Source organism: Martes martes (genome assembly GCF_963455335.1).
Source record: "Martes martes genome assembly, chromosome: 6".
Classification (NCBI taxonomy): domain Eukaryota; kingdom Metazoa; phylum Chordata; class Mammalia; order Carnivora; family Mustelidae; genus Martes; species Martes martes.
In genome coordinates this window covers 5,324,713-5,338,238 of record NC_137893.1, presented here as the reverse complement: position 1 = coordinate 5,338,238, position 13,526 = coordinate 5,324,713, and the positions used below count along the sequence as shown (strand labels likewise).

Genomic DNA, 13,526 nt, shown 5'->3' with positions numbered 1-13,526 from the left:
AATGAAATGCAGACTGGACTAATGATCTAAGAAAGTGGCCTACATTTGGACCTGTCAAATAAGTCTTATAAGTCAGAGAATGAGTTCAGTTATTTTTTTTTCCATTCTAGGTGGCTTGAAATTTAATGTCTATTCAAATGTCTAAAACTGTAAAACACCATCTAAAATAAGTTTTCTAATTTGCTTGTTCACTTTCCCCCTGAAACATAAAAAAGGAAGAAGGGGTGTCTAATTCTGAGACAATTGACTCTTCATTTGGTGTTTTATTAAAATATTAAGTCTCGCTACTCTAGAGGTCCCTGCGTGGCTCAGTCAATTAAGTGTCTGCCTTTGACTCAGTCATGATCCTGGGGTCCTGGGAATCATGCCCTGCATAGGGCTCCCTGTTCAGTGGGGGGCCTGCTTGTCCCTCTGCCCTGATGCCCCCCCACCTGCGCTCTCTCGCTCTCTCTCTCTCTCTCTCTCTCTGATAGTAAATAAATAAATAAATTTTTAAAAAGAATCTACACTAAAAAGCGCTAAATTTCATATGTCAATTTAAAAGTGTTTGCAAAATCATTTTCAAGCACCAGTTCTTCAGCTTCTCAGAGCAGTGAGATTGTAGCTCTCAGTTTGCTTGCCAAAATCATTTTATGGTTTAGCAAAGAATCATCAGTGGGCTTGCCCCAGTAAGTTCTAGAAACGTTCAGTTTAGGCTTGAATTTCCAGAGTCTCGGCACCAACACCACACTGATAGTCAAATACCATCATTTTCTCCTTTAATCAATTTCAGCACTTTTTAAAAAATAGCAATCCTATAGCTGTCAAATACTGTTGGGAAAGACTCAAGTAGTTGTAGGAGAAACCTTCTCTGAAGAAAACGGGAACAAAGAAGAATTTCTCTTAAGAAAGAAGAGAAGGTGGAGGAGAAAAGTCTGACTTTCTCTTATAAGGACCAACAGATTCCATAATTCCTTAAGTTTCTCTATCACTCAGACTCCAAACCTTCTCCAGGTGACATTACAGTGTTTTCAATTTCATGTCCAAAGATTCCCACCAAGCTCCTATAATTTAGAACCTAATTCATCTGTGACCCTGGAACAGTTTGCTTCTAGGCATTAAAATGAACAATTAAAATGATAGATTTAATATTGCTATTGTTGACATCCTCTCTAGTGGCATCGGAAAGGCCTCCTTAAATCCCTGTTTATTTCCAAGTGGCCATTCTCCACGGCATCTTGTGCTCCTTTCTGAAAGTGCTTTGCAAAGGAGAATTTATGTCCATATATGTAACACTTATGTCGTGTGTTACATCTTTAAAGAATTTTCCAGCTGTGAACCTTCTTTACCACACAGCATTCCTTTAAGATCAAGCATTTCAGAACCAACTTTTAATCTCTCCCTAGCAGCACAAACAGCTGTGTTCTTTATAGGAGGAATTTATGCACCTTGGAATACAGGTTATCTCAGGTGCCAGCCACCAGTATTCTCGGAGTACTTGCCATGTGTCTACATATCTGCTTGTTGCTGTTGGGAACACCAAAATTCTAGGTATTCCCCTTAAAAATCCCTAAAACATAGTTAAAGATACAAGTAGAGAGCACAGGACAGTATGTGACGGAATGCTACGTTAGCGTAAGTCCAAAGGAGTTGGGGGAGGGGACCCAAAATGTTGTCAGAGCCTTAAGTTGTCAGAAAAAGCTTTCTGAAGATGTAGACCTTGAACTGAACTCTAAACAGCAGTATATGGAGAGAGGAGGTAGGTAGAACATCCCTGTCTAGAAAGGCAGCGTCATGGAAGATGTCTAGAATGCAGTAAAAAATATAGTAGGTAAGATGGAGAAAGGGGTGTAGAGGTAAATATGCTGTAATATGCAGGCACGGCTGAGATGCAGCCAATCCAGAAAATGGATACCCCAGACAGGGGCTGCCAGGACCCGCCCAGCGGCTTCTGGTGCAGGGGACGGCGCAGACATGAGGAAGCCAACAAAAAAGGCCAACCGGCCACAGGACCGAACGCCCTGGGCAGAGTCTCTTCCTGCCCGAAGCTCCGCCCGTACTTCAAAACTGCTTCTTGCTGCTTTCATCCCCTTTCTCAGCAACTCACTTTTCTATCCCCCATCAACCACTCACCACTGTTCCAGCAAATGTGCGCATAGAGCAAGAATAGTCGTCCATGCCATTTTCTTCTCGTCCTGCCTGATCCTGGTCAGTTTCCTGACCATGCCCTTCCAAAGCAGTGGACGGTCTGCACCCCTTACAAAACACGGTGAGGTCATGCCACTGTGATGGTTGCACCTTTCCATGTGCCCCTGCGTGCATGCACACAGTCTGATAAAGATTTAGCAGCTTCTTCGTAGGTCATGACAACTTTGGGACCAGTTCACGTAATCTGTTTGACTCAGTAAGAGGTGACTTCACAAAGTGTGGCTTGAAGAGGCTAGTAGTCCTTGACTTATTTCCTCCCTTCCATAGGACAAGCATCCAACTACATGACTCAGTTGCCCTGTTTTCCAGTTGGTCTTTTAGTTTAACCTCTGCACCCTCTACTTCTGCCTGAAATTAGCCACATCTACTTCTATGGAGCTCCCTAGATGCACCCAGGAGTGCACTAACAGGAGAAGGGCCAAAAGGAGAGCCAGCATCCGTGCAGATATGCTTGCTTGAGTCCTCAAGAGGATCTGGAAAACATTTGTCTCTGAAGTTGGACAGAGGAAGCAAGCCCTCTGCCCTTGCCATGGTTCATGCTCAGATATGCCTGGACCAAAGAGGAGGATGTGATGCCCACCACCTATCCTCTACTCCAACACCTGCCACATCTTCCCTCTACCCTTGGCAGACACCACTCACCAGCCATAGCCCCTTACCACGAGCTGAGTGAGTAATTTCAGAATCAGTTGACAACTGTTCAGGTTGGCTACAAGGTGAAGCCCGTATCCCTCTCTGAGCTAGGACCTTATGCATGCAAGAACCTCCCTAGACCCCGGTCTGCAGGACCAGCCACAGCCCAGCCCAGGAATGCTGACTGCTCTGTAACAGCCTGAGAGCCAGTTCTTGCTTCGCTCAACTAGACTTGGCATTAAGTTGGTATTATATAATACTGCACTTGCAGACATAACACTGCAGTATGTGTTGAAATGGACAGATAATTGCTTAGAAAAATAAAACAAACCATCTCCTGTGCAGACTACTTGATGCAGCCTACCTACATGCCCAGAGTCCTTCAAGGCTGCTCTGCTCTCAGAGTCAGCCACTACTGACTGAGACAGCATCCCACAGACCACAGAGACTGTGGGGAAAAGGGCATGAGGGTTAGTGCCTGAGAACAGGCCAGTATGGTTATATTCATTTTTAAAGTATTTATGACCAGGAGAAAGCATAAGGAAAGAAGATCAGGGTCCCATTTTTATAATCAAAGAATGCTCCCTGCCTCAGGTGTGATGTCCACCGGGGCTAGCAGCTCTTGGGGCTCCTCAGCGGCTCTGACAAGGTGCCCCAAATCTGCATCTGAGTGTCCCTCTGATGTGATGGCTCTTAGTTCCAGCGTGGAGGGTCAGAGGAAAACCCCTTCACCGAGGCACCCAGAAGGTCAGGGAAGAGAAGTAAAGGAGGGAGAAGAAACCGAGGAAGAGAAGGGAAGGAAGGAACAAATGAGGACAGGCCAGAGTGGGAAAGGTGAGTGAATGACCAGCAGAGAGAGGAGAATGGCCAAAGGTTACCTGTGGGTCAGGAGAAGCAGGCAGTAGGAAGAGACAGATAATTGCCTGGGTGTGCCACAGTAGGAAAACAGTCCAGTATGATCTGGGAACACACCAAGTTAACAGAGATTCCCTCCTGGGAGATTTCTTCCCAGCTGGAACCCCCAAATCCTGAACAAATGGCCCCTGCACCTTGCCTCCAGGAGCCTCCAGCCCTAAACCACCCCTCAGCCTCTCCTGAGCTATTCGTCTGGCTGACATCTCCCCCAGCAACAGGGCCACATCCCTCTGGGTTTGCAGCTGAGTGTCCCCACTCAGACAAGCCAGTCAGTGGAGCAAAGGGCATCTCCTGGGAGGAGAGGGTCTCAGCAACAAAGCTGGGACTTTTAAGTGCATTTTCCTGCCAAAATTGTGTGATGTGTGCTGATACGACATACTACTATCAGCAGGCCTTTTGGTTCCCATGAAAGTCTTCTTCAGTACAGTTTGCTTCCTCAAGCTTTTTTCACAACAATATCATCATATGTCCTCTCGAATTTTCATCTTAACTGATTCATGGTAGCAATAGCCTGTGTACTGTCCTTGATGGCCTTCTCACCAACTTGTATTTTATACAGACTTCTTAGGAGACTTACAGAATTTAAGGACAAAGTTGGAGATGAATGTACGGATGGATGGATGGATAGATGGATGGACTTATTGATGAATAGAGTATGCCTGCCAATCAAAACAGGGAATTAGAGAAGGGATCCAGGAAGGCAAGTCCCGGAAGAGTTTTCCTAGACATTCATTTAGAGGGAGAGAGAAATATGCTATTTTCTAAATCACTTTTGAGTAGGTTAGATGACTTTTGTGTGCTAGCACCCCCAAAATAACTACCCTGTATTTCATTCTGTAAGAAAATATCAGTGCAAACCATGAATTTAACTATGAGGTTTTTTTTTAAAAAAAAAAATGAGAAATGTTGATGTAGAGATGATGAGGGGTAGGGAGAGCAAGAGAGACCATTGGTGGACAGGGGGACTGGACACAACTCTCCAAGTAAGAATTGGCAGTGGTTTCAATGTGTTAGGGGCAGAAGAGGAGAGAAATGAAAATCTTTGAGAAATATTTCGGAAATATAAAGAAAGGTCTTAATAAGAGAGACTTGGATACTTGGATGTGAGCAAGAGTAATGAATATAAGGTGAAAACAATATTCTGAAATAGGAAATGTGCAATGAGAAACAAGTTTGTAGGAAGGAGAGAAATGGGAAGTTGTACTTTCATTCATTAAGATTTCCGTGTCTAGGGGACATCCAGATGGAAATATTCCCTAAATCATTGGATGTTTGGCTCTGCAACTCCATTAAAAAATGTCTGGGAAGAAATAATAGATTTAAGAGTCGTCTGGTTTTAGAGCATAACTGAAGTCATTAATGGAGGAGATGGTCCATGGATTGTAGTGCAGAGGGGACAAGTGAAGTCTAGGGGGAAGCCCTGAGAAACACCTACATTTAAGGGACAGAGAGCTGCCAAAGGGGTCCAGAAAGATGCAGCCAAGGATGTAGGAGAGAAACTAGGAGAGTTTACTTCCACGGAAGCCAAAAGAAGAATGTGTTTAAAGAAAGGGGGCAGAGTCAAAGATTTCTTCTAGAGGCAAAATAAGACAAAGACTGAAAAAATGTCCATGGAACTGAGCAAGAATTCTTGTTCTTGGGAAGAGCAGTTTTCCTGGAGAAGGAGAGCAGAAGCCAGATTATGACGGGCAAAACAATACATGAGATGTGATGAAGTGTCGATAACTCCTTCAAGAGACTTGGTTGTGAAGGAGATAAAGGCCAAATGTTGGTAGTGTTTTGGGTATGGGAAGAGATGTGTAGTTTGTTTTAAAATGAAAAAGACTTGGCTGTGTTATAATGAAGATATAAGCTGCATGAAACCGAAGATCCAAAAGAGAAAGGAAATAATCTATTGGATGAGGCCTCTGAAGAGAAGGAAAGACATGACTGGAAGGACATCATTGGAAGAATTTGCCTGACATTAGAAGGAGCTCACCTCTTCCAGCTTAGTAGGAGAGAAGAGGGCAGAAGGGGTGGTTCTAGTATGCTCTGAGCATTTTAGAAGGACCACATTTCCTTCTGCTCTGTAATATACCCAAGACCCGTAATATTTTCCCTTCCACAAGTTATATTCTACTGATAATCCTGAAGTATATGACTATATTCCACCTCCATTAATTAAACATGGTGTAATCTTCTGGAGACAGAGGCTTAATTAAAATAATTTCCCAGTTTCTCTGTTGTACCATAGCTGCCCTCCATGAGGATAGTTTATAGTCATAAAATATCATCTGAGCAAATGGAGGTGGTTTTTGTGACTAGAAAATTTGTGTCTCAAGAGTATGGTTCTCATTTCCATGGCATGAAATATTTGCTTCGAAATTCCTCAGGATTGTCTTCCCTTGAGAAGGGGTTTTCCTTGTTGTCATCCCACATTGTTCATCCCCTGTGTCAGTACACGTAAGCCTGCAAAGAAACAGCATTCTCAAAATACAGTAACTTACTAGAGCCAAAGAGAAATTATTAGAAATATCACTTTCTTTTATATAGTTCTCTCTGGAAAATGTTCTCATTCCATGAAGTTTTAATGTCTATATTATAGAGACTTGTTTTTAATTTTTCAAAATTTCTATACTATTCTCCAAAGGGATCCTTAAAGTGTACAGTTTCCTTTTTAAAATTCTGCCCTTGGCAAGCCAATTTACAGTTTGGTTTGGTGTTTCAGTATTGTCAAATATTGCTTAAAAGGGAGAGGCTTCAGGAAAACCTACAAACCTTCTACTTTCCCAAAGGTTACTTGTTATAGAACTAATCTCCACGTACTTATATATCTACAAACACCTTTCTATAATTCTTCCTAAATGAAGGCAATAATCACTACAAGAAACTTTGGAACCATGATGGGCTAAACCACACAGGGTACTATACAAATGTCGGGGCTTAATAATGTAAAAGGGAAACTACTCTCACCGATCATCTGCCGAAGCACATTCATTTTTCTTCAAACCTAGTGAAGTTTTACCTCCAAGTGGGTTTCCCAAACAACACTGCCCTCCTCCATTCCTTTTAGCACCATCTTGAACTCACTTCCTTCCGTGTACTCTTTCAGTTATCTGTTATTATGACTTATTTATGTATAAAGCTTATTTATGTATAAGCTTTTCTAGCTTTTTTCCCCTCTTAGGAATTAAACATTGTGACAGAAGAAACTGAGTTGACTCTCTTCTACATATTCCTAAGCATAGGTATACTTTGAGCACTCCATAAATATTTGTCTACTGACTAGTTGGAAAGTTTAGTCTTACATAGATGCAAATGAAAGTCATCTCATTTTCTAACTCAGATTGGTTGGTAGTATGGTTGAACTACACAAGATTTGGAGCCTTTGTTCACCCCCAGGAGAATAAGTGGCCATGATTAATTAAAACTGTCTACTGTAGAGACTTCGGGAAACTTGAGAAGAAATCAGGAATATGCAAACCCGTTCCAATCTCTCTTGCCATCTCTCTTTCGGGAGTGTTAAATGGTTGGTAGATTACAGTAAAAGGGTTTTAAGATACAATAATGTAGACATTTCCTCTAAATAGTTAGCATGATGAATTTAATCAGCTTAAATATGTGATTTGTGTTTGGTTAGTCGATTGGTGGATTCGGTGGGAGGTGATTAGCTTCCATTTCTTTAGTCTGACTGTAATTTTTGGTAAATTATATAACTGTTTCACAAAATTCTATTGGGATTGTATATATCCTGGTTTACGTTAGTTTTATTTTCTTGATATAATCTTACATAAGTGGATTCATGACTTGGTGAATATTTTCTATATGAACATTTTCTGCCAATGTAGATAATTTGATGAGACATTATTAAATAGGGAGAAATCTAGCCTTATTTTCTTTTTTCTTTTGCTCAAGCTAAAAGGAAATGCTCGACTTTTGTTGAGAATGAATGTAAGGCCAACAATAACATTATTTTTAAATAGTAATTTTTTTAAGACAAAGTGAGTTGGAGCAGTCTCTTTGTCATTGCAGTTACTGTCTCTAAAGCCACGTTTCTGTTCTCATAAGATAGTTCCTATGAAAAGAAATTGAAGCGCCGTAAATCACATTAGTGTAAGGTCACAAATTAATCACTTTATAGCCTATTTTCTCTTGAAAACTCTTTCTTTGTAGAAATTCTGCCACAAAATACCTCATAGCATTCAATTTCATCGATGATTACTGCATGTTTTGCTCAGTATTCTAAACCAAGTCATTAGGAAATGCTGTGGTTGCCAGCCACCATTGTCCTGTTTGACATCAATAGGAAGATGCTTTATTTTTATTTTCTGGTGTTATTTATTCCTTCCACAAGATACATGCGTTTTATATGCTGCTGAAATCCCAGGGGCCTTTCACTGATCACTTAAATGAGGGCTATGCCTTAAGGAACATCTGTGGAAGATAGTTTTACCAAACCTTTTACATAAGATTGCACTTACATTTCCGTTTGGGTTAATTGAAAAAGAAAATATTTGATGATGGTATGGACTAGCATCAGAATTAATTTATATCATAATTGAATTTATGTCCAAAATGTTCATATTCCTATTGTTTTAAGAATGTATTCAATTCCAAAGCTCAAAGCTCACCTCTTCTGTACAAATATTGGTGTTAATTTGATTGAATCTGTCACTTACAGCAGTATCACATTTGGGAAAAAGGATTTAAGTACCAGGACAGCACAGAATTTGGATCAAGTTTACATGAGAGGAAGTTTTCTGTTATATCTGCTTATAATGAAAGAAGAAGTGATGTGACACAGATTCTTTCTGCTTTCAGTCCAATCTGAAGGAACCCTTTCTTCCTGGTGTGCCACACAGGGCATTTGAGCTGGGACTGCCGGCGGTCTCAGAACAAAGAAGAAACACTTTTAACACCCATCATCAAGGACCTCCAGAGTCTCAACTCTTTCACTTTGAATAACTCTTCTTTGAGTTCTATCGACTTTAATCTTAAATTTTCTCAGCATTATAGAGTAGAATATGTAGACTTCCCAGAAAATTCCTCTCATGTGAAAAAAGCTCTTCTCAAATGTTTTCTCTTCAGTATTTCTATGGATCGTTCGTTCTTTGCCCTACACACTTCAATTAACCCATCTCATAATACTTCAGCATCACTTTTGATTTGTAATTGAGATGATTTTTTGCTCTCTACCAACAGAAGTGAGTTTCACGAACAAAAGGTTAGTATTTGTCTGTGTATCTCCAACGACTGGCCTGGTGGTCGTCACATAGTGTGTAGTAAATATATTTATGAAATCAATCGAAAGGAAGCTTTTCAAATTTGAGATCCAAATCTCATCCCCTAGATGATGACTTGAGACAAAGCAATTATTCCTTTTGAATATTTTCCTCATTTATAAAGTAAGGCTAATGAGATCTTCTCTCTCAGTTGCAATGACCAAAGAAAATAATGGTTGAGATGCAAAATATTGTTACTTTTCTACCTTCATGTAGAAGAAATTCTGTCAAGATGTTCTGTCTGGCTGGTACTCTTGTACATTGTTGGCACTCAGCAGAGACTTATTGCGTGCTGGAATAAGTCTTCTTTTATTATAATCACCTAGAGGCACTTGCCTGCTTTCTTGGTTTTAAGGACTACCTTTATAAAAGGAAGACCCTTTAAGATCTACACTTTATAGTATTTGGTCATTAATCCCTTCCCGGATTCATGTCTGTAAGAATTAGCTAAGTCAGAATTACTACCAGGAATCCCTAGTTGAATACCTTACTCCTTCTGGGGACAAAAATTAAATGTCTGTCCCACCAATTCTTTATCCTTCTTGCTATGACAAGATCAACCACACATAGCCCATGGGTCATCGCCCTTTTCCTTTTTACATCCATACCCACTCATACTCCTACACTCTCCCACACTAGAAATGTGCTTGGGAATCATAGGTGGTTCCAACTGGAGTAAATCAAGGGCTTCTGCGAGGCTTTAGTTTGGGAGTGGGATCCCGGTGGGGAGACTGGACAGAGCTATCTATGGGGAGGAAGTGTTTGGGGAAGATTGAGGTGCTAGTGGAGTGTGTTAAGGAAGAAACCTATGGAAAAAGGAAGCTGTGGTGGGGAGAAGAAATTTAAGATAGGGGCAGAAATATTTTTTTTAATGTTTAGGAAAAGTTTGGCTGTCCAAGGTACAAGCACTCTACTACCCACTTTGTGAAGCCTTCCATAAAATCCATAATTAAATATTTAATGTTTGCTTTTCATGTTGAATTCAGGGTCTATGGCGAGAAAGGGTGAGGTCCGGGGTGATGGAAGAGGCCAGGTCCAACATGTCCAGCTGCCTACCAACATCTATTGCTTCTCTGACCGAAGGTGCTCATTAGAATCATCTGTGATTCCTTTCCCTCCTCTGACACCATCCCTGTAGCCACTAGGGGCTGACTCTCTGCCACGGTACTGTTGCTCATAACTTGCCTTCTTTGGCAATTCAATTCAGATTAATAATTCAATTCAATTCATATTAATAATTCAATTCAGATTCAGATTAGTTCAATTCAGATTAATAATCTTAAAAACACCTCTTTTTCTAATTTTTGCTCCTGCTTTGCTCATAGGCACTTACAAGGTTAGTCTTCTTTAAAAATAAAAACCATACAGCCTAGAACTCTTTGTTTATTTATCCAACAATTTACATACACTCCTGGTGGCTGGTGTCGTATGGAAAGTACACAGTGCAGAGGAAAAGGCCAACCAACATCCCTGCAACCAAATCCCACCTCTGCCCCTAGTAGCTGGGTAACTATACAAGTTACTTCCCCTAAATAAACTGCTGGAACAGGTTTTCTTCACAGCCTGTCTGAGCCTCCTTCTTTTATTCCTTTTCTGTGTAAAGTATTCATGTTCCAGAAAGATCTCTCATGACATCTATTTGAAATTTTATAAAAGAAAAAGTTGGATTACTCTTTTTTTTTTAATTCTTTATTTCTTTTCAGCGTAACAGTATTCATTGTTTTTGCACCACACCCGGTGCTCCATGCAATCCGTGCCCTCCCTAATACCCACCACCTGGTTCCCCCAACCTCCCACCCCCCGCCCCTTCAAAACCCTCAGGTTGTTTTTCAGAGTCCATAGTCTCTTATGGTTCACCTCCCCTTCCAATTTCCCTCAAATCCCTTCTCCTCTCCATCTCCACATGTCCTCCATGTTATGTGTTATGCTCCACAAATAAGTGAAACCATATGATAATTGACTCTCTCTGCTTGACTTATTTCACTCAGCATAATCTCTTCCAGTCCCATCCATGTTGATACAAAAGTTGGGTATTCGTCCTTTCTGATGGAGGCATCATACTCCATAGTGTATATGGACCACATCTTCCTTATCCATTCGTCCACTGAAGGGCATCTTGGTTCTTTCCACAGTTTGGCGACAGTGGCCATTGCTGCTATAAACTTTGGGGTACAGATGGCCCTTCTTTTCACTACATCTGTATCTTTGGGGTAAATACCCAGTAGTGCAATTGCAGGGTCATAGGGAAGCTCTATTTTTAATTTCTTGAGGAATCTCCACACTGTTCTCCAAAGTGGCTGCACCAACTTGCATTCCCACCAACAGTGTAAGAGGGTTCCCCTTTCTCCACATCCTCTCCAACACACGTTGTTTCCTGTCTTGCTAATTTTGGCCATTCTAACTGGTGTAAGGTGGTATCTCAATGTGGTTTTAATTTGAATCTCCCTGATGGCTAGTGATGATGAATGGATTACTCTTTTAACGCTTTCTAATTCCCTAGGGCAAGCAACTTAAGAATGTCTTTGATATATTTATATGCCAATCTTTCTTCAATTCTTAATGGAAATTACAGAGCAAATTGATGTTTGATATTTTTAAGCATGTTTTTTTAATCAGAAGGTTTTATACACCATGTAAATTTCATTAACTCAATCCAGAAGAAAAAGGTGACAGCTAGCATTGAACCAACACATTGCAAAAGTTTCATATAAATTTATGTGTTCTCATTTGGGGAAAATCAATAAAATATCCAACTGGACAGTTATATTTTTGACACAATCTCACTTTATCTTCTGAAGCCTTTATTGGATTTTCACATGAAGAAAACCAGAAAAGATTATAGGTTAGAATATAAAACAAACCCGAGTCTTTATGATTATTCCAACTTTTAACCCAAAAAAAAGTGTGTGTGTGTGTGTGTGTGTGTGTGTGTGTGTGTGTGTGTACAATGTATCGTCCGTCCGTGATTTGAGGGTTTCCTTGTGGGGATGATGTAGCCAAGGCTCCAGCCAACTTCCTCAGGAGGCTCTCGGCCGGGCATGACACAGGAGGGGGACTGGTGGGCTCTCCAGTAAGGCACCAAGAGGGACGAGCCAGCAGCTAGAGGGCCCGGGCAGTGAGGGAGCTGTGGCCCAGCCGGGGCCTGATCTGGGGAACTAGTTAAGAGCCACCATAAAGTTGAGTCTAGGGGGCTGTGTGGTGAGTCATGTGCTGTTTATTTTCTTTGAATGAGAGTACGGTGAGGGGTTGCCTTCTACAGCCTGGCAGGAACCAGAAAGCAGGGTGAGTGGGTGGGTCCAAGCTTCGACACTGCACATGAACCTAGAGGCATGGGGCAATGAGGCTAGCCCCGCAGAACTTGATTCGAAGGCAGAGCTCAGCCCCTGTCAGGATTCTGACATTCACGTCCACCTGTGAAAAAATCCGGTGGGGAAAGGAAGGAGTAAAGGACGGAGGTGAGCGTGGATTCTGACTCAGAACAACGACGTTATTGCTTAATTGGCTTATCCAAGGTTAAAAGTTTTTTGGTGTTTTTTTTTTAAACAATTATGTTACCCAGAGCTCTAAAAAAGATTCTAACTTATCTTTGAGCTGTAATCTGTGACTGTTTCCATCCGTGCAACAAAAGATGTGGGATCAGAGTCAGAAAATTAAATTAGGTTCATTCACAGCCCAAGAGCTCTCCTCTTGCCCTATGGGAACTGCTAAGCTGAAATTTCATCTTCCTTCTCCTTGCAGCATCTTTAGGTGAATGATAATCATCTGATGCATTGCACTAAAAGCTAATCGCTAACATATATATCAGCACGGCCACTTTCTATTAATTAATGCCATTGTGTGTTGTGCATGTAACAAATGCGAATTACCTAATGGGGCAACATTGGTTTCCCCCCACGCATTCTTCAGTGCAATTCAGATCCCATTCGGAAAGCACTGCTTGGTGACCGGTGGCTTGTGATCATTGTAGCGTTTTGCTCTGGAGTTATAAGGCTCAATTACTTTTCTCAGTTATATGAAATGTCTTCTCTAATGAAAGACCAAAAAGACAGTATTTTCAGCATCTGACACAGAAGGGTGATATGATAACATTAAATTTCCCTCCGATCCAGCAAACATTTACAAATACAAATAAGGAAAATGACGATTGCTCATCCAATGTGTTTTGGCCTCAGTGGATTCAGTTAATAAGGAACTAGAAGAATTAAGTATGGGTAAACCACAGCACCTTTAGAATGCTTAGCAGATTACTGAGGTATGGCAGTTACAGCAACAAATGTTTTCAGGCTGAAAGCAAAAAAAAAAAAAAAGAAAAGAAAAAAATCACTTGAGAAAATGATGTCTCCAAATATTACAGGGAATTACTTCTTTTGTGTTCAAATGAATTCAAACCTAAACCAACATTTAAATGGGCTTCAATCATGAATTGCAAATTGCAGTTGAAATGAGCATTGTTTTGTTGATAGTTTAGTCTGAAAACAATTGTCTTTTTCCCCTACCAGGATAGTGCATACTTGATTAAGTGGGTTGTTG

At 40.9% G+C, this 13,526-nt stretch overlaps 1 protein-coding gene across 1 annotated transcript in view; it reads left to right on the top strand.

The window, feature by feature from the left end:
• The window catches only part of PACRG (parkin coregulated), a gene marked incomplete at both ends in the record, with an annotated part of 515,268 nt that overhangs the window by 444,917 nt on the left and 56,825 nt on the right, over positions 1-13,526 (top strand). The gene's annotated exons all lie outside the window — the stretch shown is intronic.